This window comes from Oncorhynchus kisutch, linkage group LG27, assembly GCF_002021735.2.
Source record: "Oncorhynchus kisutch isolate 150728-3 linkage group LG27, Okis_V2, whole genome shotgun sequence".
NCBI classification, from domain to species: Eukaryota; Metazoa; Chordata; class Actinopteri; order Salmoniformes; family Salmonidae; genus Oncorhynchus; species Oncorhynchus kisutch.
The window spans coordinates 36,322,629-36,343,887 of record NC_034200.2 but is presented as its reverse complement, the minus strand read 5'-3'; the positions used below and the strand labels follow the sequence as shown (position 1 = coordinate 36,343,887).

Below are 21,259 nucleotides of genomic sequence, written 5' to 3'. Positions count from 1 at the left end.
TTTTCAATTGAATGCCTATTGAGTTTCTAATGGGTTAGGACCCAGATTGCAGTTCCAATGGCTACCACTAGATGTCAACAGTCTTTAGACATTGTTTCAGGCTTGTTTTCATACACTTAACCTGTCGGGCAGAGGCACGTGCTGATGGAGGTGGCATGTCAGATAGTTCATTTCCCCATAGAACAGGCCTCCATTCCAAATTATACAGTCATCAAAATCTGAACTAGGAATCCTCTCCAAAGATGTTAAAAGTCAAAGACCTCGTGGCGCAATGGTAGCGCGTCTGACTCCAGATCAGAAGGTTGCGTGTTCAACTCACGTCGTGGTCATGGTTTTTATGTGTGCAATCTCTGCCTTCTTTACTCAGTGAATCAGCACAAGTACCAATGTGGCTTTACAGTACTAATCTCGCACGGAAACGAACAAACCAATGCTGCTTTTGATGAAAATTGTCTATCACAAAAACCTGGCACACTTCAAAATCCTAAATGAAATCATGTGATTGTCAGTCTTCGAACAGGTAGTTTAATGTATGCTTTGGGGCAGTTTTTTGACACCTGGATGAGAAACGTTCCCTAAGTAAACTGCCTGTTACTCAGGCCCAGAAACTAGGATATGCATATAAATGGTAGATTTGGATGGAACACACTCTAAAGTTTCCAAAACTGTTAAAATAATGTCTCTGAGTATAACAGAACTGATATGGCAGGCGAAAACATGAGGAAAATGTATCCAGGAGGTGGGATTTTTTTGATGTGGGTAGTTTTCAATTGAATGCCTATTGAGTTTCTAATGGGTTAGGACCCAGATTGCAGTTCCAATGGCTACCACTAGATGTCAACAGTCTTTAGACATTGTTTCAGGCTTGTTTTCATACACTTAACCTGTCGGGCAGAGGCACGTGCTGATGGAGGTGGCATGTCAGATAGTTCATTTCCCCATAGAACAGGCCTCCATTCCAAATTATACAGTCATCAAAATCTGAACTAGGAATCCTCTCCAAAGATGTTAAAAGTCAAAGACCTCGTGGCGCAATGGTAGCGCGTCTGACTCCAGATCAGAAGGTTGCGTGTTCAACTCACGTCGTGGTCATGGTTTTTATGTGTGCAATCTCTGCCTTCTTTACTCAGTGAATCAGCACAAGTACCAATGTGGCTTTACAGTACTAATCTCGCACGGAAACGAACAAACCAATGCTGCTTTTGATGAAAATTGTCTATCACAAAAACCTGGCACACTTCAAAATCCTAAATGAAATCATGTGATTGTCAGTCTTCGAACAGGTAGTTTAATGTATGCTTTGGGGCAGTTTTTTGACACCTGGATGAGAAACGTTCCCTAAGTAAACTGCCTGTTACTCAGGCCCAGAAACTAGGATATGCATATAAATGGTAGATTTGGATGGAACACACTCTAAAGTTTCCAAAACTGTTAAAATAATGTCTCTGAGTATAACAGAACTGATATGGCAGGCGAAAACATGAGGAAAATGTATCCAGGAGGTGGGATTTTTTTGATGTGGGTAGTTTTCAATTGAATGCCTATTGAGTTTCTAATGGGTTAGGACCCAGATTGCAGTTCCAATGGCTACCACTAGATGTCAACAGTCTTTAGACATTGTTTCAGGCTTGTTTTCATACACTTAACCTGTCGGGCAGAGGCACGTGCTGATGGAGGTGGCATGTCAGATAGTTCATTTCCCCATAGAACAGGCCTCCATTCCAAATTATACAGTCATCAAAATCTGAACTAGGAATCCTCTCCAAAGATGTTAAAAGTCAAAGACCTCGTGGCGCAATGGTAGCGCGTCTGACTCCAGATCAGAAGGTTGCGTGTTCAACTCACGTCGTGGTCATGGTTTTTATGTGTGCAATCTCTGCCTTCTTTACTCAGTGAATCAGCACAAGTACCAATGTGGCTTTACAGTACTAATCTCGCACGGAAACGAACAAACCAATGCTGCTTTTGATGAAAATTGTCTATCACAAAAACCTGGCACACTTCAAAATCCTAAATGAAATCATGTGATTGTCAGTCTTCGAACAGGTAGTTTAATGTATGCTTTGGGGCAGTTTTTTGACACCTGGATGAGAAACGTTCCCTAAGTAAACTGCCTGTTACTCAGGCCCAGAAACTAGGATATGCATATAAATGGTAGATTTGGATGGAACACACTCTAAAGTTTCCAAAACTGTTAAAATAATGTCTCTGAGTATAACAGAACTGATATGGCAGGCGAAAACATGAGGAAAATGTATCCAGGAGGTGGGATTTTTTTGATGTGGGTAGTTTTCAATTGAATGCCTATTGAGTTTCTAATGGGTTAGGACCCAGATTGCAGTTCCAATGGCTACCACTAGATGTCAACAGTCTTTAGACATTGTTTCAGGCTTGTTTTCATACACTTAACCTGTCGGGCAGAGGCACGTGCTGATGGAGGTGGCATGTCAGATAGTTCATTTCCCCATAGAACAGGCCTCCATTCCAAATTATACAGTCATCAAAATCTGAACTAGGAATCCTCTCCAAAGATGTTAAAAGTCAAAGACCTCGTGGCGCAATGGTAGCGCGTCTGACTCCAGATCAGAAGGTTGCGTGTTCAACTCACGTCGTGGTCATGGTTTTTATGTGTGCAATCTCTGCCTTCTTTACTCAGTGAATCAGCACAAGTACCAATGTGGCTTTACAGTACTAATCTCGCACGGAAACGAACAAACCAATGCTGCTTTTGATGAAAATTGTCTATCACAAAAACCTGGCACACTTCAAAATCCTAAATGAAATCATGTGATTGTCAGTCTTCGAACAGGTAGTTTAATGTATGCTTTGGGGCAGTTTTTTGACACCTGGATGAGAAACGTTCCCTAAGTAAACTGCCTGTTACTCAGGCCCAGAAACTAGGATATGCATATAAATGGTAGATTTGGATGGAACACACTCTAAAGTTTCCAAAACTGTTAAAATAATGTCTCTGAGTATAACAGAACTGATATGGCAGGCGAAAACATGAGGAAAATGTATCCAGGAGGTGGGATTTTTTTGATGTGGGTAGTTTTCAATTGAATGCCTATTGAGTTTCTAATGGGTTAGGACCCAGATTGCAGTTCCAATGGCTACCACTAGATGTCAACAGTCTTTAGACATTGTTTCAGGCTTGTTTTCATACACTTAACCTGTCGGGCAGAGGCACGTGCTGATGGAGGTGGCATGTCAGATAGTTCATTTCCCCATAGAACAGGCCTCCATTCCAAATTATACAGTCATCAAAATCTGAACTAGGAATCCTCTCCAAAGATGTTAAAAGTCAAAGACCTCGTGGCGCAATGGTAGCGCGTCTGACTCCAGATCAGAAGGTTGCGTGTTCAACTCACGTCGTGGTCATGGTTTTTATGTGTGCAATCTCTGCCTTCTTTACTCAGTGAATCAGCACAAGTACCAATGTGGCTTTACAGTACTAATCTCGCACGGAAACGAACAAACCAATGCTGCTTTTGATGAAAATTGTCTATCACAAAAACCTGGCACACTTCAAAATCCTAAATGAAATCATGTGATTGTCAGTCTTCGAACAGGTAGTTTAATGTATGCTTTGGGGCAGTTTTTTGACACCTGGATGAGAAACGTTCCCTAAGTAAACTGCCTGTTACTCAGGCCCAGAAACTAGGATATGCATATAAATGGTAGATTTGGATGGAACACACTCTAAAGTTTCCAAAACTGTTAAAATAATGTCTCTGAGTATAACAGAACTGATATGGCAGGCGAAAACATGAGGAAAATGTATCCAGGAGGTGGGATTTTTTTGATGTGGGTAGTTTTCAATTGAATGCCTATTGAGTTTCTAATGGGTTAGGACCCAGATTGCAGTTCCAATGGCTACCACTAGATGTCAACAGTCTTTAGACATTGTTTCAGGCTTGTTTTCATACACTTAACCTGTCGGGCAGAGGCACGTGCTGATGGAGGTGGCATGTCAGATAGTTCATTTCCCCATAGAACAGGCCTCCATTCCAAATTATACAGTCATCAAAATCTGAACTAGGAATCCTCTCCAAAGATGTTAAAAGTCAAAGACCTCGTGGCGCAATGGTAGCGCGTCTGACTCCAGATCAGAAGGTTGCGTGTTCAACTCACGTCGTGGTCATGGTTTTTATGTGTGCAATCTCTGCCTTCTTTACTCAGTGAATCAGCACAAGTACCAATGTGGCTTTACAGTACTAATCTCGCACGGAAACGAACAAACCAATGCTGCTTTTGATGAAAATTGTCTATCACAAAAACCTGGCACACTTCAAAATCCTAAATGAAATCATGTGATTGTCAGTCTTCGAACAGGTAGTTTAATGTATGCTTTGGGGCAGTTTTTTGACACCTGGATGAGAAACGTTCCCTAAGTAAACTGCCTGTTACTCAGGCCCAGAAACTAGGATATGCATATAAATGGTAGATTTGGATGGAACACACTCTAAAGTTTCCAAAACTGTTAAAATAATGTCTCTGAGTATAACAGAACTGATATGGCAGGCGAAAACATGAGGAAAATGTATCCAGGAGGTGGGATTTTTTTGATGTGGGTAGTTTTCAATTGAATGCCTATTGAGTTTCTAATGGGTTAGGACCCAGATTGCAGTTCCAATGGCTACCACTAGATGTCAACAGTCTTTAGACATTGTTTCAGGCTTGTTTTCATACACTTAACCTGTCGGGCAGAGGCACGTGCTGATGGAGGTGGCATGTCAGATAGTTCATTTCCCCATAGAACAGGCCTCCATTCCAAATTATACAGTCATCAAAATCTGAACTAGGAATCCTCTCCAAAGATGTTAAAAGTCAAAGACCTCGTGGCGCAATGGTAGCGCGTCTGACTCCAGATCAGAAGGTTGCGTGTTCAACTCACGTCGTGGTCATGGTTTTTATGTGTGCAATCTCTGCCTTCTTTACTCAGTGAATCAGCACAAGTACCAATGTGGCTTTACAGTACTAATCTCGCACGGAAACGAACAAACCAATGCTGCTTTTGATGAAAATTGTCTATCACAAAAACCTGGCACACTTCAAAATCCTAAATGAAATCATGTGATTGTCAGTCTTCGAACAGGTAGTTTAATGTATGCTTTGGGGCAGTTTTTTGACACCTGGATGAGAAACGTTCCCTAAGTAAACTGCCTGTTACTCAGGCCCAGAAACTAGGATATGCATATAAATGGTAGATTTGGATGGAACACACTCTAAAGTTTCCAAAACTGTTAAAATAATGTCTCTGAGTATAACAGAACTGATATGGCAGGCGAAAACATGAGGAAAATGTATCCAGGAGGTGGGATTTTTTTGATGTGGGTAGTTTTCAATTGAATGCCTATTGAGTTTCTAATGGGTTAGGACCCAGATTGCAGTTCCAATGGCTACCACTAGATGTCAACAGTCTTTAGACATTGTTTCAGGCTTGTTTTCATACACTTAACCTGTCGGGCAGAGGCACGTGCTGATGGAGGTGGCATGTCAGATAGTTCATTTCCCCATAGAACAGGCCTCCATTCCAAATTATACAGTCATCAAAATCTGAACTAGGAATCCTCTCCAAAGATGTTAAAAGTCAAAGACCTCGTGGCGCAATGGTAGCGCGTCTGACTCCAGATCAGAAGGTTGCGTGTTCAACTCACGTCGTGGTCATGGTTTTTATGTGTGCAATCTCTGCCTTCTTTACTCAGTGAATCAGCACAAGTACCAATGTGGCTTTACAGTACTAATCTCGCACGGAAACGAACAAACCAATGCTGCTTTTGATGAAAATTGTCTATCACAAAAACCTGGCACACTTCAAAATCCTAAATGAAATCATGTGATTGTCAGTCTTCGAACAGGTAGTTTAATGTATGCTTTGGGGCAGTTTTTTGACACCTGGATGAGAAACGTTCCCTAAGTAAACTGCCTGTTACTCAGGCCCAGAAACTAGGATATGCATATAAATGGTAGATTTGGATGGAACACACTCTAAAGTTTCCAAAACTGTTAAAATAATGTCTCTGAGTATAACAGAACTGATATGGCAGGCGAAAACATGAGGAAAATGTATCCAGGAGGTGGGATTTTTTTGATGTGGGTAGTTTTCAATTGAATGCCTATTGAGTTTCTAATGGGTTAGGACCCAGATTGCAGTTCCAATGGCTACCACTAGATGTCAACAGTCTTTAGACATTGTTTCAGGCTTGTTTTCATACACTTAACCTGTCGGGCAGAGGCACGTGCTGATGGAGGTGGCATGTCAGATAGTTCATTTCCCCATAGAACAGGCCTCCATTCCAAATTATACAGTCATCAAAATCTGAACTAGGAATCCTCTCCAAAGATGTTAAAAGTCAAAGACCTCGTGGCGCAATGGTAGCGCGTCTGACTCCAGATCAGAAGGTTGCGTGTTCAACTCACGTCGTGGTCATGGTTTTTATGTGTGCAATCTCTGCCTTCTTTACTCAGTGAATCAGCACAAGTACCAATGTGGCTTTACAGTACTAATCTCGCACGGAAACGAACAAACCAATGCTGCTTTTGATGAAAATTGTCTATCACAAAAACCTGGCACACTTCAAAATCCTAAATGAAATCATGTGATTGTCAGTCTTCGAACAGGTAGTTTAATGTATGCTTTGGGGCAGTTTTTTGACACCTGGATGAGAAACGTTCCCTAAGTAAACTGCCTGTTACTCAGGCCCAGAAACTAGGATATGCATGTAAATGGTAGATTTGGATGGAACACACTCTAAAGTTTCCAAAACTGTTAAAATAATGTCTCTGAGTATAACAGAACTGATATGGCAGGCGAAAACATGAGGAAAATGTATCCAGGAGGTGGGATTTTTTTGATGTGGGTAGTTTTCAATTGAATGCCTATTGAGTTTCTAATGGGTTAGGACCCAGATTGCAGTTCCAATGGCTACCACTAGATGTCAACAGTCTTTAGACATTGTTTCAGGCTTGTTTTCATACACTTAACCTGTCGGGCAGAGGCACGTGCTGATGGAGGTGGCATGTCAGATAGTTCATTTCCCCATAGAACAGGCCTCCATTCCAAATTATACAGTCATCAAAATCTGAACTAGGAATCCTCTCCAAAGATGTTAAAAGTCAAAGACCTCGTGGCGCAATGGTAGCGCGTCTGACTCCAGATCAGAAGGTTGCGTGTTCAACTCACGTCGTGGTCATGGTTTTTATGTGTGCAATCTCTGCCTTCTTTACTCAGTGAATCAGCACAAGTACCAATGTGGCTTTACAGTACTAATCTCGCACGGAAACGAACAAACCAATGCTGCTTTTGATGAAAATTGTCTATCACAAAAACCTGGCACACTTCAAAATCCTAAATGAAATCATGTGATTGTCAGTCTTCGAACAGGTAGTTTAATGTATGCTTTGGGGCAGTTTTTTGACACCTGGATGAGAAACGTTCCCTAAGTAAACTGCCTGTTACTCAGGCCCAGAAACTAGGATATGCATGTAAATGGTAGATTTGGATGGAACACACTCTAAAGTTTCCAAAACTGTTAAAATAATGTCTCTGAGTATAACAGAACTGATATGGCAGGCGAAAACATGAGGAAAATGTATCCAGGAGGTGGGATTTTTTTGATGTGGGTAGTTTTCAATTGAATGCCTATTGAGTTTCTAATGGGTTAGGACCCAGATTGCAGTTCCAATGGCTACCACTAGATGTCAACAGTCTTTAGACATTGTTTCAGGCTTGTTTTCATACACTTAACCTGTCGGGCAGAGGCACGTGCTGATGGAGGTGGCATGTCAGATAGTTCATTTCCCCATAGAACAGGCCTCCATTCCAAATTATACAGTCATCAAAATCTGAACTAGGAATCCTCTCCAAAGATGTTAAAAGTCAAAGACCTCGTGGCGCAATGGTAGCGCGTCTGACTCCAGATCAGAAGGTTGCGTGTTCAACTCACGTCGTGGTCATGGTTTTTATGTGTGCAATCTCTGCCTTCTTTACTCAGTGAATCAGCACAAGTACCAATGTGGCTTTACAGTACTAATCTCGCACGGAAACGAACAAACCAATGCTGCTTTTGATGAAAATTGTCTATCACAAAAACCTGGCACACTTCAAAATCCTAAATGAAATCATGTGATTGTCAGTCTTCGAACAGGTAGTTTAATGTATGCTTTGGGGCAGTTTTTTGACACCTGGATGAGAAACGTTCCCTAAGTAAACTGCCTGTTACTCAGGCCCAGAAACTAGGATATGCATATAAATGGTAGATTTGGATGGAACACACTCTAAAGTTTCCAAAACTGTTAAAATAATGTCTCTGAGTATAACAGAACTGATATGGCAGGCGAAAACATGAGGAAAATGTATCCAGGAGGTGGGATTTTTTTGATGTGGGTAGTTTTCAATTGAATGCCTATTGAGTTTCTAATGGGTTAGGACCCAGATTGCAGTTCCAATGGCTACCACTAGATGTCAACAGTCTTTAGACATTGTTTCAGGCTTGTTTTCATACACTTAACCTGTCGGGCAGAGGCACGTGCTGATGGAGGTGGCATGTCAGATAGTTCATTTCCCCATAGAACAGGCCTCCATTCCAAATTATACAGTCATCAAAATCTGAACTAGGAATCCTCTCCAAAGATGTTAAAAGTCAAAGACCTCGTGGCGCAATGGTAGCGCGTCTGACTCCAGATCAGAAGGTTGCGTGTTCAACTCACGTCGTGGTCATGGTTTTTATGTGTGCAATCTCTGCCTTCTTTACTCAGTGAATCAGCACAAGTACCAATGTGGCTTTACAGTACTAATCTCGCACGGAAACGAACAAACCAATGCTGCTTTTGATGAAAATTGTCTATCACAAAAACCTGGCACACTTCAAAATCCTAAATGAAATCATGTGATTGTCAGTCTTCGAACAGGTAGTTTAATGTATGCTTTGGGGCAGTTTTTTGACACCTGGATGAGAAACGTTCCCTAAGTAAACTGCCTGTTACTCAGGCCCAGAAACTAGGATATGCATATAAATGGTAGATTTGGATGGAACACACTCTAAAGTTTCCAAAACTGTTAAAATAATGTCTCTGAGTATAACAGAACTGATATGGCAGGCGAAAACATGAGGAAAATGTATCCAGGAGGTGGGATTTTTTTGATGTGGGTAGTTTTCAATTGAATGCCTATTGAGTTTCTAATGGGTTAGGACCCAGATTGCAGTTCCAATGGCTACCACTAGATGTCAACAGTCTTTAGACATTGTTTCAGGCTTGTTTTCATACACTTAACCTGTCGGGCAGAGGCACGTGCTGATGGAGGTGGCATGTCAGATAGTTCATTTCCCCATAGAACAGGCCTCCATTCCAAATTATACAGTCATCAAAATCTGAACTAGGAATCCTCTCCAAAGATGTTAAAAGTCAAAGACCTCGTGGCGCAATGGTAGCGCGTCTGACTCCAGATCAGAAGGTTGCGTGTTCAACTCACGTCGTGGTCATGGTTTTTATGTGTGCAATCTCTGCCTTCTTTACTCAGTGAATCAGCACAAGTACCAATGTGGCTTTACAGTACTAATCTCGCACGGAAACGAACAAACCAATGCTGCTTTTGATGAAAATTGTCTATCACAAAAACCTGGCACACTTCAAAATCCTAAATGAAATCATGTGATTGTCAGTCTTCGAACAGGTAGTTTAATGTATGCTTTGGGGCAGTTTTTTGACACCTGGATGAGAAACGTTCCCTAAGTAAACTGCCTGTTACTCAGGCCCAGAAACTAGGATATGCATATAAATGGTAGATTTGGATGGAACACACTCTAAAGTTTCCAAAACTGTTAAAATAATGTCTCTGAGTATAACAGAACTGATATGGCAGGCGAAAACATGAGGAAAATGTATCCAGGAGGTGGGATTTTTTTGATGTGGGTAGTTTTCAATTGAATGCCTATTGAGTTTCTAATGGGTTAGGACCCAGATTGCAGTTCCAATGGCTACCACTAGATGTCAACAGTCTTTAGACATTGTTTCAGGCTTGTTTTCATACACTTAACCTGTCGGGCAGAGGCACGTGCTGATGGAGGTGGCATGTCAGATAGTTCATTTCCCCATAGAACAGGCCTCCATTCCAAATTATACAGTCATCAAAATCTGAACTAGGAATCCTCTCCAAAGATGTTAAAAGTCAAAGACCTCGTGGCGCAATGGTAGCGCGTCTGACTCCAGATCAGAAGGTTGCGTGTTCAACTCACGTCGTGGTCATGGTTTTTATGTGTGCAATCTCTGCCTTCTTTACTCAGTGAATCAGCACAAGTACCAATGTGGCTTTACAGTACTAATCTCGCACGGAAACGAACAAACCAATGCTGCTTTTGATGAAAATTGTCTATCACAAAAACCTGGCACACTTCAAAATCCTAAATGAAATCATGTGATTGTCAGTCTTCGAACAGGTAGTTTAATGTATGCTTTGGGGCAGTTTTTTGACACCTGGATGAGAAACGTTCCCTAAGTAAACTGCCTGTTACTCAGGCCCAGAAACTAGGATATGCATATAAATGGTAGATTTGGATGGAACACACTCTAAAGTTTCCAAAACTGTTAAAATAATGTCTCTGAGTATAACAGAACTGATATGGCAGGCGAAAACATGAGGAAAATGTATCCAGGAGGTGGGATTTTTTTGATGTGGGTAGTTTTCAATTGAATGCCTATTGAGTTTCTAATGGGTTAGGACCCAGATTGCAGTTCCAATGGCTACCACTAGATGTCAACAGTCTTTAGACATTGTTTCAGGCTTGTTTTCATACACTTAACCTGTCGGGCAGAGGCACGTGCTGATGGAGGTGGCATGTCAGATAGTTCATTTCCCCATAGAACAGGCCTCCATTCCAAATTATACAGTCATCAAAATCTGAACTAGGAATCCTCTCCAAAGATGTTAAAAGTCAAAGACCTCGTGGCGCAATGGTAGCGCGTCTGACTCCAGATCAGAAGGTTGCGTGTTCAACTCACGTCGTGGTCATGGTTTTTATGTGTGCAATCTCTGCCTTCTTTACTCAGTGAATCAGCACAAGTACCAATGTGGCTTTACAGTACTAATCTCGCACGGAAACGAACAAACCAATGCTGCTTTTGATGAAAATTGTCTATCACAAAAACCTGGCACACTTCAAAATCCTAAATGAAATCATGTGATTGTCAGTCTTCGAACAGGTAGTTTAATGTATGCTTTGGGGCAGTTTTTTGACACCTGGATGAGAAACGTTCCCTAAGTAAACTGCCTGTTACTCAGGCCCAGAAACTAGGATATGCATATAAATGGTAGATTTGGATGGAACACACTCTAAAGTTTCCAAAACTGTTAAAATAATGTCTCTGAGTATAACAGAACTGATATGGCAGGCGAAAACATGAGGAAAATGTATCCAGGAGGTGGGATTTTTTTGATGTGGGTAGTTTTCAATTGAATGCCTATTGAGTTTCTAATGGGTTAGGACCCAGATTGCAGTTCCAATGGCTACCACTAGATGTCAACAGTCTTTAGACATTGTTTCAGGCTTGTTTTCATACACTTAACCTGTCGGGCAGAGGCACGTGCTGATGGAGGTGGCATGTCAGATAGTTCATTTCCCCATAGAACAGGCCTCCATTCCAAATTATACAGTCATCAAAATCTGAACTAGGAATCCTCTCCAAAGATGTTAAAAGTCAAAGACCTCGTGGCGCAATGGTAGCGCGTCTGACTCCAGATCAGAAGGTTGCGTGTTCAACTCACGTCGTGGTCATGGTTTTTATGTGTGCAATCTCTGCCTTCTTTACTCAGTGAATCAGCACAAGTACCAATGTGGCTTTACAGTACTAATCTCGCACGGAAACGAACAAACCAATGCTGCTTTTGATGAAAATTGTCTATCACAAAAACCTGGCACACTTCAAAATCCTAAATGAAATCATGTGATTGTCAGTCTTCGAACAGGTAGTTTAATGTATGCTTTGGGGCAGTTTTTTGACACCTGGATGAGAAACGTTCCCTAAGTAAACTGCCTGTTACTCAGGCCCAGAAACTAGGATATGCATATAAATGGTAGATTTGGATGGAACACACTCTAAAGTTTCCAAAACTGTTAAAATAATGTCTCTGAGTATAACAGAACTGATATGGCAGGCGAAAACATGAGGAAAATGTATCCAGGAGGTGGGATTTTTTTGATGTGGGTAGTTTTCAATTGAATGCCTATTGAGTTTCTAATGGGTTAGGACCCAGATTGCAGTTCCAATGGCTACCACTAGATGTCAACAGTCTTTAGACATTGTTTCAGGCTTGTTTTCATACACTTAACCTGTCGGGCAGAGGCACGTGCTGATGGAGGTGGCATGTCAGATAGTTCATTTCCCCATAGAACAGGCCTCCATTCCAAATTATACAGTCATCAAAATCTGAACTAGGAATCCTCTCCAAAGATGTTAAAAGTCAAAGACCTCGTGGCGCAATGGTAGCGCGTCTGACTCCAGATCAGAAGGTTGCGTGTTCAACTCACGTCGTGGTCATGGTTTTTATGTGTGCAATCTCTGCCTTCTTTACTCAGTGAATCAGCACAAGTACCAATGTGGCTTTACAGTACTAATCTCGCACGGAAACGAACAAACCAATGCTGCTTTTGATGAAAATTGTCTATCACAAAAACCTGGCACACTTCAAAATCCTAAATGAAATCATGTGATTGTCAGTCTTCGAACAGGTAGTTTAATGTATGCTTTGGGGCAGTTTTTTGACACCTGGATGAGAAACGTTCCCTAAGTAAACTGCCTGTTACTCAGGCCCAGAAACTAGGATATGCATGTAAATGGTAGATTTGGATGGAACACACTCTAAAGTTTCCAAAACTGTTAAAATAATGTCTCTGAGTATAACAGAACTGATATGGCAGGCGAAAACATGAGGAAAATGTATCCAGGAGGTGGGATTTTTTTGATGTGGGTAGTTTTCAATTGAATGCCTATTGAGTTTCTAATGGGTTAGGACCCAGATTGCAGTTCCAATGGCTACCACTAGATGTCAACAGTCTTTAGACATTGTTTCAGGCTTGTTTTCATACACTTAACCTGTCGGGCAGAGGCACGTGCTGATGGAGGTGGCATGTCAGATAGTTCATTTCCCCATAGAACAGGCCTCCATTCCAAATTATACAGTCATCAAAATCTGAACTAGGAATCCTCTCCAAAGATGTTAAAAGTCAAAGACCTCGTGGCGCAATGGTAGCGCGTCTGACTCCAGATCAGAAGGTTGCGTGTTCAACTCACGTCGTGGTCATGGTTTTTATGTGTGCAATCTCTGCCTTCTTTACTCAGTGAATCAGCACAAGTACCAATGTGGCTTTACAGTACTAATCTCGCACGGAAACGAACAAACCAATGCTGCTTTTGATGAAAATTGTCTATCACAAAAACCTGGCACACTTCAAAATCCTAAATGAAATCATGTGATTGTCAGTCTTCGAACAGGTAGTTTAATGTATGCTTTGGGGCAGTTTTTTGACACCTGGATGAGAAACGTTCCCTAAGTAAACTGCCTGTTACTCAGGCCCAGAAACTAGGATATGCATATAAATGGTAGATTTGGATGGAACACACTCTAAAGTTTCCAAAACTGTTAAAATAATGTCTCTGAGTATAACAGAACTGATATGGCAGGCGAAAACATGAGGAAAATGTATCCAGGAGGTGGGATTTTTTTGATGTGGGTAGTTTTCAATTGAATGCCTATTGAGTTTCTAATGGGTTAGGACCCAGATTGCAGTTCCAATGGCTACCACTAGATGTCAACAGTCTTTAGACATTGTTTCAGGCTTGTTTTCATACACTTAACCTGTCGGGCAGAGGCACGTGCTGATGGAGGTGGCATGTCAGATAGTTCATTTCCCCATAGAACAGGCCTCCATTCCAAATTATACAGTCATCAAAATCTGAACTAGGAATCCTCTCCAAAGATGTTAAAAGTCAAAGACCTCGTGGCGCAATGGTAGCGCGTCTGACTCCAGATCAGAAGGTTGCGTGTTCAACTCACGTCGTGGTCATGGTTTTTATGTGTGCAATCTCTGCCTTCTTTACTCAGTGAATCAGCACAAGTACCAATGTGGCTTTACAGTACTAATCTCGCACGGAAACGAACAAACCAATGCTGCTTTTGATGAAAATTGTCTATCACAAAAACCTGGCACACTTCAAAATCCTAAATGAAATCATGTGATTGTCAGTCTTCGAACAGGTAGTTTAATGTATGCTTTGGGGCAGTTTTTTGACACCTGGATGAGAAACGTTCCCTAAGTAAACTGCCTGTTACTCAGGCCCAGAAACTAGGATATGCATATAAATGGTAGATTTGGATGGAACACACTCTAAAGTTTCCAAAACTGTTAAAATAATGTCTCTGAGTATAACAGAACTGATATGGCAGGCGAAAACATGAGGAAAATGTATCCAGGAGGTGGGATTTTTTTGATGTGGGTAGTTTTCAATTGAATGCCTATTGAGTTTCTAATGGGTTAGGACCCAGATTGCAGTTCCAATGGCTACCACTAGATGTCAACAGTCTTTAGACATTGTTTCAGGCTTGTTTTCATACACTTAACCTGTCGGGCAGAGGCACGTGCTGATGGAGGTGGCATGTCAGATAGTTCATTTCCCCATAGAACAGGCCTCCATTCCAAATTATACAGTCATCAAAATCTGAACTAGGAATCCTCTCCAAAGATGTTAAAAGTCAAAGACCTCGTGGCGCAATGGTAGCGCGTCTGACTCCAGATCAGAAGGTTGCGTGTTCAACTCACGTCGTGGTCATGGTTTTTATGTGTGCAATCTCTGCCTTCTTTACTCAGTGAATCAGCACAAGTACCAATGTGGCTTTACAGTACTAATCTCGCACGGAAACGAACAAACCAATGCTGCTTTTGATGAAAATTGTCTATCACAAAAACCTGGCACACTTCAAAATCCTAAATGAAATCATGTGATTGTCAGTCTTCGAACAGGTAGTTTAATGTATGCTTTGGGGCAGTTTTTTGACACCTGGATGAGAAACGTTCCCTAAGTAAACTGCCTGTTACTCAGGCCCAGAAACTAGGATATGCATGTAAATGGTAGATTTGGATGGAACACACTCTAAAGTTTCCAAAACTGTTAAAATAATGTCTCTGAGTATAACAGAACTGATATGGCAGGCGAAAACATGAGGAAAATGTATCCAGGAGGTGGGATTTTTTTGATGTGGGTAGTTTTCAATTGAATGCCTATTGAGTTTCTAATGGGTTAGGACCCAGATTGCAGTTCCAATGGCTACCACTAGATGTCAACAGTCTTTAGACATTGTTTCAGGCTTGTTTTCATACACTTAACCTGTCGGGCAGAGGCACGTGCTGATGGAGGTGGCATGTCAGATAGTTCATTTCCCCATAGAACAGGCCTCCATTCCAAATTATACAGTCATCAAAATCTGAACTAGGAATCCTCTCCAAAGATGTTAAAAGTCAAAGACCTCGTGGCGCAATGGTAGCGCGTCTGACTCCAGATCAGAAGGTTGCGTGTTCAACTCACGTCGTGGTCATGGTTTTTATGTGTGCAATCTCTGCCTTCTTTACTCAGTGAATCAGCACAAGTACCAATGTGGCTTTACAGTACTAATCTCGCACGGAAACGAACAAACCAATGCTGCTTTTGATGAAAATTGTCTATCACAAAAACCTGGCACACTTCAAAATCCTAAATGAAATCATGTGATTGTCAGTCTTCGAACAGGTAGTTTAATGTATGCTTTGGGGCAGTTTTTTGACACCTGGATGAGAAACGTTCCCTAAGTAAACTGCCTGTTACTCAGGCCCAGAAACTAGGATATGCATGTAAATGGTAGATTTGGATGGAACACACTCTAAAGTTTCCAAAACTGTTAAAATAATGTCTCTGAGTATAACAGAACTGATATGGCAGGCGAAAACATGAGGAAAATGTATCCAGGAGGTGGGATTTTTTTGATGTGGGTAGTTTTCAATTGAATGCCTATTGAGTTTCTAATGGGTTAGGACCCAGATTGCAGTTCCAATGGCTACCACTAGATGTCAACAGTCTTTAGACATTGTTTCAGGCTTGTTTTCATACACTTAACCTGTCGGGCAGAGGCACGTGCTGATGGAGGTGGCATGTCAGATAGTTCATTTCCCCATAGAACAGGCCTCCATTCCAAATTATACAGTCATCAAAATCTGAACTAGGAATCCTCTCCAAAGATGTTAAAAGTCAAAGACCTCGTGGCGCAATGGTAGCGCGTCTGACTCCAGATCAGAAGGTTGCGTGTTCAACTCACGTCGTGGTCATGGTTTTTATGTGTGCAATCTCTGCCTTCTTTACTCAGTGAATCAGCACAAGTACCAATGTGGCTTTACAGTACTAATCTCGCACGGAAACGAACAAACCAATGCTGCTTTTGATGAAAATTGTCTATCACAAAAACCTGGCACACTTCAAAATCCTAAATGAAATCATGTGATTGTCAGTCTTCGAACAGGTAGTTTAATGTATGCTTTGGGGCAGTTTTTTGACACCTGGATGAGAAACGTTCCCTAAGTAAACTGCCTGTTACTCAGGCCCAGAAACTAGGATATGCATGTAAATGGTAGATTTGGATGGAACACACTCTAAAGTTTCCAAAACTGTTAAAATAATGTCTCTGAGTATAACAGAACTGATATGGCAGGCGAAAACATGAGGAAAATGTATCCAGGAGGTGGGATTTTTTTGATGTGGGTAGTTTTCAATTGAATGCCTATTGAGTTTCTAATGGGTTAGGACCCAGATTGCAGTTCCAATGGCTACCACTAGATGTCAACAGTCTTTAGACATTGTTTCAGGCTTGTTTTCATACACTTAACCTGTCGGGCAGAGGCACGTGCTGATGGAGGTGGCATGTCAGATAGTTCATTTCCCCATAGAACAGGCCTCCATTCCAAATTATACAGTCATCAAAATCTGAACTAGGAATCCTCTCCAAAGATGTTAAAAGTCAAAGACCTCGTGGCGCAATGGTAGCGCGTCTGACTCCAGATCAGAAGGTTGCGTGTTCAACTCACGTCGTGGTCATGGTTTTTATGTGTGCAATCTCTGCCTTCTTTACTCAGTGAATCAGCACAAGTACCAATGTGGCTTTACAGTACTAATCTCGCACGGAAACGAACAAACCAATGCTGCTTTTGATGAAAATTGTCTATCACAAAAACCTGGCACACTTCAAAATCCTAAATGAAATCATGTGATTGTCAGTCTTCGAACAGGTAGTTTAATGTATGCTTTGGGGCAGTTTTTTGACACCTGGATGAGAAACGTTCCCTAAGTAAACTGCCTGTTACTCAGGCCCAGAAACTAGGATATGCATATAAATGGTAGATTTGGATGGAACACACTCTAAAGTTTCCAAAACTGTTAAAATAATGTCTCTGAGTATAACAGAACTGATATGGCAGGCGAAAACATGAGGAAAATGTATCCAGGAGGTGGGATTTTTTTGATGTGGGTAGTTTTCAATTGAATGCCTATTGAGTTTCTAATGGGTTAGGACCCAGATTGCAGTTCCAATGGCTACCACTAGATGTCAACAGTCTTTAGACATTGTTTCAGGCTTGTTTTCATACACTTAACCTGTCGGGCAGAGGCACGTGCTGATGGAGGTGGCATGTCAGATAGTTCATTTCCCCATAGAACAGGCCTCCATTCCAAATTATACAGTCATCAAAATCTGAACTAGGAATCCTCTCCAAAGATGTTAAAAGTCAAAGACCTCGTGGCGCAATGGTAGCGCGTCTGACTCCAGATCAGAAGGTTGCGTGTTCAACTCACGTCGTGGTCATGGTTTTTATGTGTGCAATCTCTGCCTTCTTTACTCAGTGAATCAGCACAAGTACCAATGTGGCTTTACAGTACTAATCTCGCACGGAAACGAACAAACCAATGCTGCTTTTGATGAAAATTGTCTATCACAAAAACCTGGCACACTTCAAAATCCTAAATGAAATCATGTGATTGTCAGTCTTCGAACAGGTAGTTTAATGTATGCTTTGGGGCAGTTTTTTGACACCTGGATGAGAAACGTTCCCTAAGTAAACTGCCTGTTACTCAGGCCCAGAAACTAGGATATGCATATAAATGGTAGATTTGGATGGAACACACTCTAAAGTTTCCAAAACTGTTAAAATAATGTCTCTGAGTATAACAGAACTGATATGGCAGGCGAAAACATGAGGAAAATGTATCCAGGAGGTGGGATTTTTTTGATGTGGGTAGTTTTCAATTGAATGCCTATTGAGTTTCTAATGGGTTAGGACCCAGATTGCAGTTCCAATGGCTACCACTAGATGTCAACAGTCTTTAGACATTGTTTCAGGCTTGTTTTCATACACTTAACCTGTCGGGCAGAGGCACGTGCTGATGGAGGTGGCATGTCAGATAGTTCAATTTCCCCATAGAAACAGGCCTCCATTCCAAAATAATACATCATCAATATCTGAGATAGGGAACCTCTCCAAAATGATTAAAGTCAATGACTCGGGCGCAATGGTCCTACGCGTCTGACTCCAGATCAGAAGGTTGCATGTTCAAAGCTCACGTCGTGTCATGGTTTTTATGTTTGCAATCTCGCTTCTTTACTCAGTGAATCAGCACTAGTACCAATGTGGCGTTTACAGTACTAATCTCGCACGAACGAACAAACAATGCTGCTTTGATGAAAGATTGTCTATCACCAAAAACTTGGCACACTGCAAAATCCTTAAATGAAATCATCGGATTGGTTCAGTCTTCGAATAGTAGTTATATGTATCGCTTTTGGGGCAGTGGTTTTTGACACCTGGATGAGAAAACGTTCCCTAAGTGAAACTGTCCTGTTACTCAGGGCCAAAACTAAGGATAGCATATAAATGTAGATTTGCATGATGGCAACACACTCTAAATTTGTCAAAACTGTGAAATAATGTCTCTGAGTATAAAACAATGATATGGCAGGCGAAAACATGAGGGAAATGTACCAGGAGGTTGGATTTTTTGATGTGGGTGGTAGTTTTCAATTGAATGCCTATGAGTTTCTAATGGGTTAGGACCCAGATTGCAGTTCCAATGGCTACCACTAGATGTCAACAGTCTTTAGACATTGTTTCAGCTTGTTTTCATACACTTAACCTGTCGGGCAGAGGCACGTGCTGATGGAGGTGGCATGTCAGATAGTTCATTTCCCATAGAACAGGCCCTCCATTCCAAATTATACAGTCATCAAATCTGAACTAGGAATCCTCTCCAAAGATGTTAAAAGTCAAAGACCTCGTGGCGCAATGGTAGCGCGTCTGACTCAAGATCAGAAGGTTGCGTGTTCAACTCACGTCGTGGTCATGGTTTTTATGTGTGCAATCTCTGCCTTCTTTACTCAGTGAATCAGCACAAGTACCAATGTGGCTTTACAGTATAATCTCGCACGGAAACGAACAAACCAATTCTGCTTTGATGAAAATTGTCTATTACACAAAAACCCTGGCACACTGCAAAATCCTAATGAAATCATGTGATGTCAGTCTTCGAACAGCTAGTTAATGTATGCTTTTGGGGCAGTTTTTTGACACCTGGATGAGAAACGTTCCCCTAAGTAAACTGCCCTGTTACTCAGGCCCAGAAACTAGGATATGCATATAAATTAGATTTGGATGGAACACACTCTAAAGTTTCCAAAACTGTTAAAAATAATGTCTCTGAGTATAACAGAACTGATATGGCAGGCGAAAACATGAGGAGGAAAATGTATCCAGGAGGTGGGATTTTTTTGATGTGGGTAGGTTTTTCAATTGAATGCCTATTGAGTTTCTAATGGGTTAGGACCCAGATTGCAGTTCCAATGGCTACCACTAGATGTCAACAGTCTTTAGACTTGTTTTCAGGCTTTTTTCATACACTTAACCTGTCGGGCAGAGGCACGTGCTGATGGAGGTGGCATGTCAGATAGTTCATTTCCCCATAGAACAGGCCTCCATTCCAATTATACAGTCATCAAAATCTGAACTAGGAATCCTCTCCAAGATGTTAAAAGTCAAAGACCTCGTGGCGCAATGGTAGCGCGTCTGACTCCAGATCAGAGGTTGCGTGTTCAACTCACGTCGTGGTCATGGTTTTATGTGTGCAATCTCTGCCTTCTTTACTCAGTGAATCAGCACAAGTACCAATGGGGCTTTACAGTACTAATCTCGCACGGAACGAACAAACCAATGCTGCTTTTGATGAAAATGTCTATCACAAAAACCTGGCACACTGCAAAATCCTAAATGAAATCATGTGATTGTCAGTCTTCGAACAGGTAGTTTAATGTATGCTTTGGGGCAGTTTTTGACACCTGGATGAGAAACGTCCCTAAGTAAACTGCCTGTTACTCAGGCCCAGAAACTAGGATATGCATATAATGGTAGATTTGGATGGAACACACTCTAAAGTTTTCAAAACTGTTAAAATAATGTCTGAGTATAACAGAACTGATATGGCAGGGAAACATGAGGAAATGTATCCAGGAGTGGGATTTTTTGATGTGGGTAGTTTTCAATTGAATGCCTATTGAGTTTTTAATGGGTTAGGACCCAGATTGCAGTTCCAATGGCTACCACTAGATGTCAACAGTCTTTAGACATTGTTTGCAGGCTTGTTTTCATACACTTAAACCTGTCGGGCAGAGGCACGTGCTGATGGAGGTGGCATGTCAGATAGTTCATTTCCCCATAGAACAGGCCTCCATTCCAAATTATACAGTCATCAAAATCTGAACTAGGAATCCTCTCCAAAGATGTTAAAGTCAAAGACCTCGTGGCGCAATGGTAGCGCGTCTGACTCCAGATCAGAAGGTTGCGTGTTCAACTCACGTCGTGGTCATGGTTTTATGTCTGTGCAATCTCTGCCTTCTTTACTCAGTGAATCAGCACAAGTACCAATGTGGCTTTACAGTACTAATCTCGCACGGAAACGAACAAACCAATGCCTTTTGATGAAAATTGTCTATCACAAAAACCTGGCACACTGCAAAATCCTAAATGAAATCATTGTGATTGTCAGTCTTCGAACAGGTAGTTTATGTATGTTTGGGGCAGTTTTTGACACCGGGATGAGAAACGTTCCCTAAGTAAATGCTGTACTCAGGCCCAGAAGAACTAGGATATGCATATAAATGGTAGATTTGGATGGAGGAACACCACTCTAAAGTTTTTCA

The 21,259-nt window shown here is 41.5% G+C and overlaps 27 non-coding genes across 27 annotated transcripts; all 27 read left to right on the top strand.

Annotated features, from left to right (window-relative positions):
- Positions 1–257: 257 nt before the first annotated feature.
- trnaw-cca (transfer RNA tryptophan (anticodon CCA)) lies at positions 258–329 on the top strand. Its single transcript has one exon. It is a non-coding gene; the product is annotated as a tRNA-Trp (tRNA).
- Positions 330–1,020: 691 nt separating this feature from the next.
- trnaw-cca (transfer RNA tryptophan (anticodon CCA)) lies at positions 1,021–1,092 on the top strand. The gene has a single exon. It is a non-coding gene; the product is annotated as a tRNA-Trp (tRNA).
- A 691-nt stretch (positions 1,093–1,783) lies between these two features.
- On the top strand, positions 1,784–1,855 carry trnaw-cca (transfer RNA tryptophan (anticodon CCA)). The gene has a single exon. It is a non-coding gene; the product is annotated as a tRNA-Trp (tRNA).
- A 691-nt stretch (positions 1,856–2,546) lies between these two features.
- trnaw-cca (transfer RNA tryptophan (anticodon CCA)) lies at positions 2,547–2,618 on the top strand. The gene has a single exon. It is a non-coding gene; the product is annotated as a tRNA-Trp (tRNA).
- Positions 2,619–3,309: 691 nt separating this feature from the next.
- Positions 3,310–3,381, top strand: trnaw-cca (transfer RNA tryptophan (anticodon CCA)). Its single transcript has one exon. It is a non-coding gene; the product is annotated as a tRNA-Trp (tRNA).
- A 691-nt stretch (positions 3,382–4,072) lies between these two features.
- Positions 4,073–4,144, top strand: trnaw-cca (transfer RNA tryptophan (anticodon CCA)). The gene has a single exon. It is a non-coding gene; the product is annotated as a tRNA-Trp (tRNA).
- A 691-nt stretch (positions 4,145–4,835) lies between these two features.
- On the top strand, positions 4,836–4,907 carry trnaw-cca (transfer RNA tryptophan (anticodon CCA)). The gene has a single exon. It is a non-coding gene; the product is annotated as a tRNA-Trp (tRNA).
- Positions 4,908–5,598: 691 nt separating this feature from the next.
- trnaw-cca (transfer RNA tryptophan (anticodon CCA)) lies at positions 5,599–5,670 on the top strand. The gene has a single exon. It is a non-coding gene; the product is annotated as a tRNA-Trp (tRNA).
- Positions 5,671–6,361: 691 nt separating this feature from the next.
- Positions 6,362–6,433, top strand: trnaw-cca (transfer RNA tryptophan (anticodon CCA)). Its single transcript has one exon. It is a non-coding gene; the product is annotated as a tRNA-Trp (tRNA).
- Positions 6,434–7,124: 691 nt separating this feature from the next.
- trnaw-cca (transfer RNA tryptophan (anticodon CCA)) lies at positions 7,125–7,196 on the top strand. The gene has a single exon. It is a non-coding gene; the product is annotated as a tRNA-Trp (tRNA).
- A 691-nt stretch (positions 7,197–7,887) lies between these two features.
- Positions 7,888–7,959, top strand: trnaw-cca (transfer RNA tryptophan (anticodon CCA)). Its single transcript has one exon. It is a non-coding gene; the product is annotated as a tRNA-Trp (tRNA).
- Positions 7,960–8,650: 691 nt separating this feature from the next.
- trnaw-cca (transfer RNA tryptophan (anticodon CCA)) lies at positions 8,651–8,722 on the top strand. The gene has a single exon. It is a non-coding gene; the product is annotated as a tRNA-Trp (tRNA).
- Positions 8,723–9,413: 691 nt separating this feature from the next.
- trnaw-cca (transfer RNA tryptophan (anticodon CCA)) lies at positions 9,414–9,485 on the top strand. Its single transcript has one exon. It is a non-coding gene; the product is annotated as a tRNA-Trp (tRNA).
- Positions 9,486–10,176: 691 nt separating this feature from the next.
- Positions 10,177–10,248, top strand: trnaw-cca (transfer RNA tryptophan (anticodon CCA)). The gene has a single exon. It is a non-coding gene; the product is annotated as a tRNA-Trp (tRNA).
- Positions 10,249–10,939: 691 nt separating this feature from the next.
- trnaw-cca (transfer RNA tryptophan (anticodon CCA)) lies at positions 10,940–11,011 on the top strand. The gene has a single exon. It is a non-coding gene; the product is annotated as a tRNA-Trp (tRNA).
- Positions 11,012–11,702: 691 nt separating this feature from the next.
- trnaw-cca (transfer RNA tryptophan (anticodon CCA)) lies at positions 11,703–11,774 on the top strand. The gene has a single exon. It is a non-coding gene; the product is annotated as a tRNA-Trp (tRNA).
- Positions 11,775–12,465: 691 nt separating this feature from the next.
- Positions 12,466–12,537, top strand: trnaw-cca (transfer RNA tryptophan (anticodon CCA)). Its single transcript has one exon. It is a non-coding gene; the product is annotated as a tRNA-Trp (tRNA).
- Positions 12,538–13,228: 691 nt separating this feature from the next.
- On the top strand, positions 13,229–13,300 carry trnaw-cca (transfer RNA tryptophan (anticodon CCA)). The gene has a single exon. It is a non-coding gene; the product is annotated as a tRNA-Trp (tRNA).
- Positions 13,301–13,991: 691 nt separating this feature from the next.
- Positions 13,992–14,063, top strand: trnaw-cca (transfer RNA tryptophan (anticodon CCA)). The gene has a single exon. It is a non-coding gene; the product is annotated as a tRNA-Trp (tRNA).
- A 691-nt stretch (positions 14,064–14,754) lies between these two features.
- Positions 14,755–14,826, top strand: trnaw-cca (transfer RNA tryptophan (anticodon CCA)). The gene has a single exon. It is a non-coding gene; the product is annotated as a tRNA-Trp (tRNA).
- A 691-nt stretch (positions 14,827–15,517) lies between these two features.
- trnaw-cca (transfer RNA tryptophan (anticodon CCA)) lies at positions 15,518–15,589 on the top strand. Its single transcript has one exon. It is a non-coding gene; the product is annotated as a tRNA-Trp (tRNA).
- A 691-nt stretch (positions 15,590–16,280) lies between these two features.
- Positions 16,281–16,352, top strand: trnaw-cca (transfer RNA tryptophan (anticodon CCA)). The gene has a single exon. It is a non-coding gene; the product is annotated as a tRNA-Trp (tRNA).
- A 691-nt stretch (positions 16,353–17,043) lies between these two features.
- trnaw-cca (transfer RNA tryptophan (anticodon CCA)) lies at positions 17,044–17,115 on the top strand. The gene has a single exon. It is a non-coding gene; the product is annotated as a tRNA-Trp (tRNA).
- A 691-nt stretch (positions 17,116–17,806) lies between these two features.
- On the top strand, positions 17,807–17,878 carry trnaw-cca (transfer RNA tryptophan (anticodon CCA)). Its single transcript has one exon. It is a non-coding gene; the product is annotated as a tRNA-Trp (tRNA).
- A 1,460-nt stretch (positions 17,879–19,338) lies between these two features.
- On the top strand, positions 19,339–19,410 carry trnal-caa (transfer RNA leucine (anticodon CAA)). The gene has a single exon. It is a non-coding gene; the product is annotated as a tRNA-Leu (tRNA).
- A 693-nt stretch (positions 19,411–20,103) lies between these two features.
- trnaw-cca (transfer RNA tryptophan (anticodon CCA)) lies at positions 20,104–20,174 on the top strand. The gene has a single exon. It is a non-coding gene; the product is annotated as a tRNA-Trp (tRNA).
- Positions 20,175–20,853: 679 nt separating this feature from the next.
- On the top strand, positions 20,854–20,925 carry trnaw-cca (transfer RNA tryptophan (anticodon CCA)). The gene has a single exon. It is a non-coding gene; the product is annotated as a tRNA-Trp (tRNA).
- The last annotated feature ends 334 nt before the right edge of the window (positions 20,926–21,259 follow it).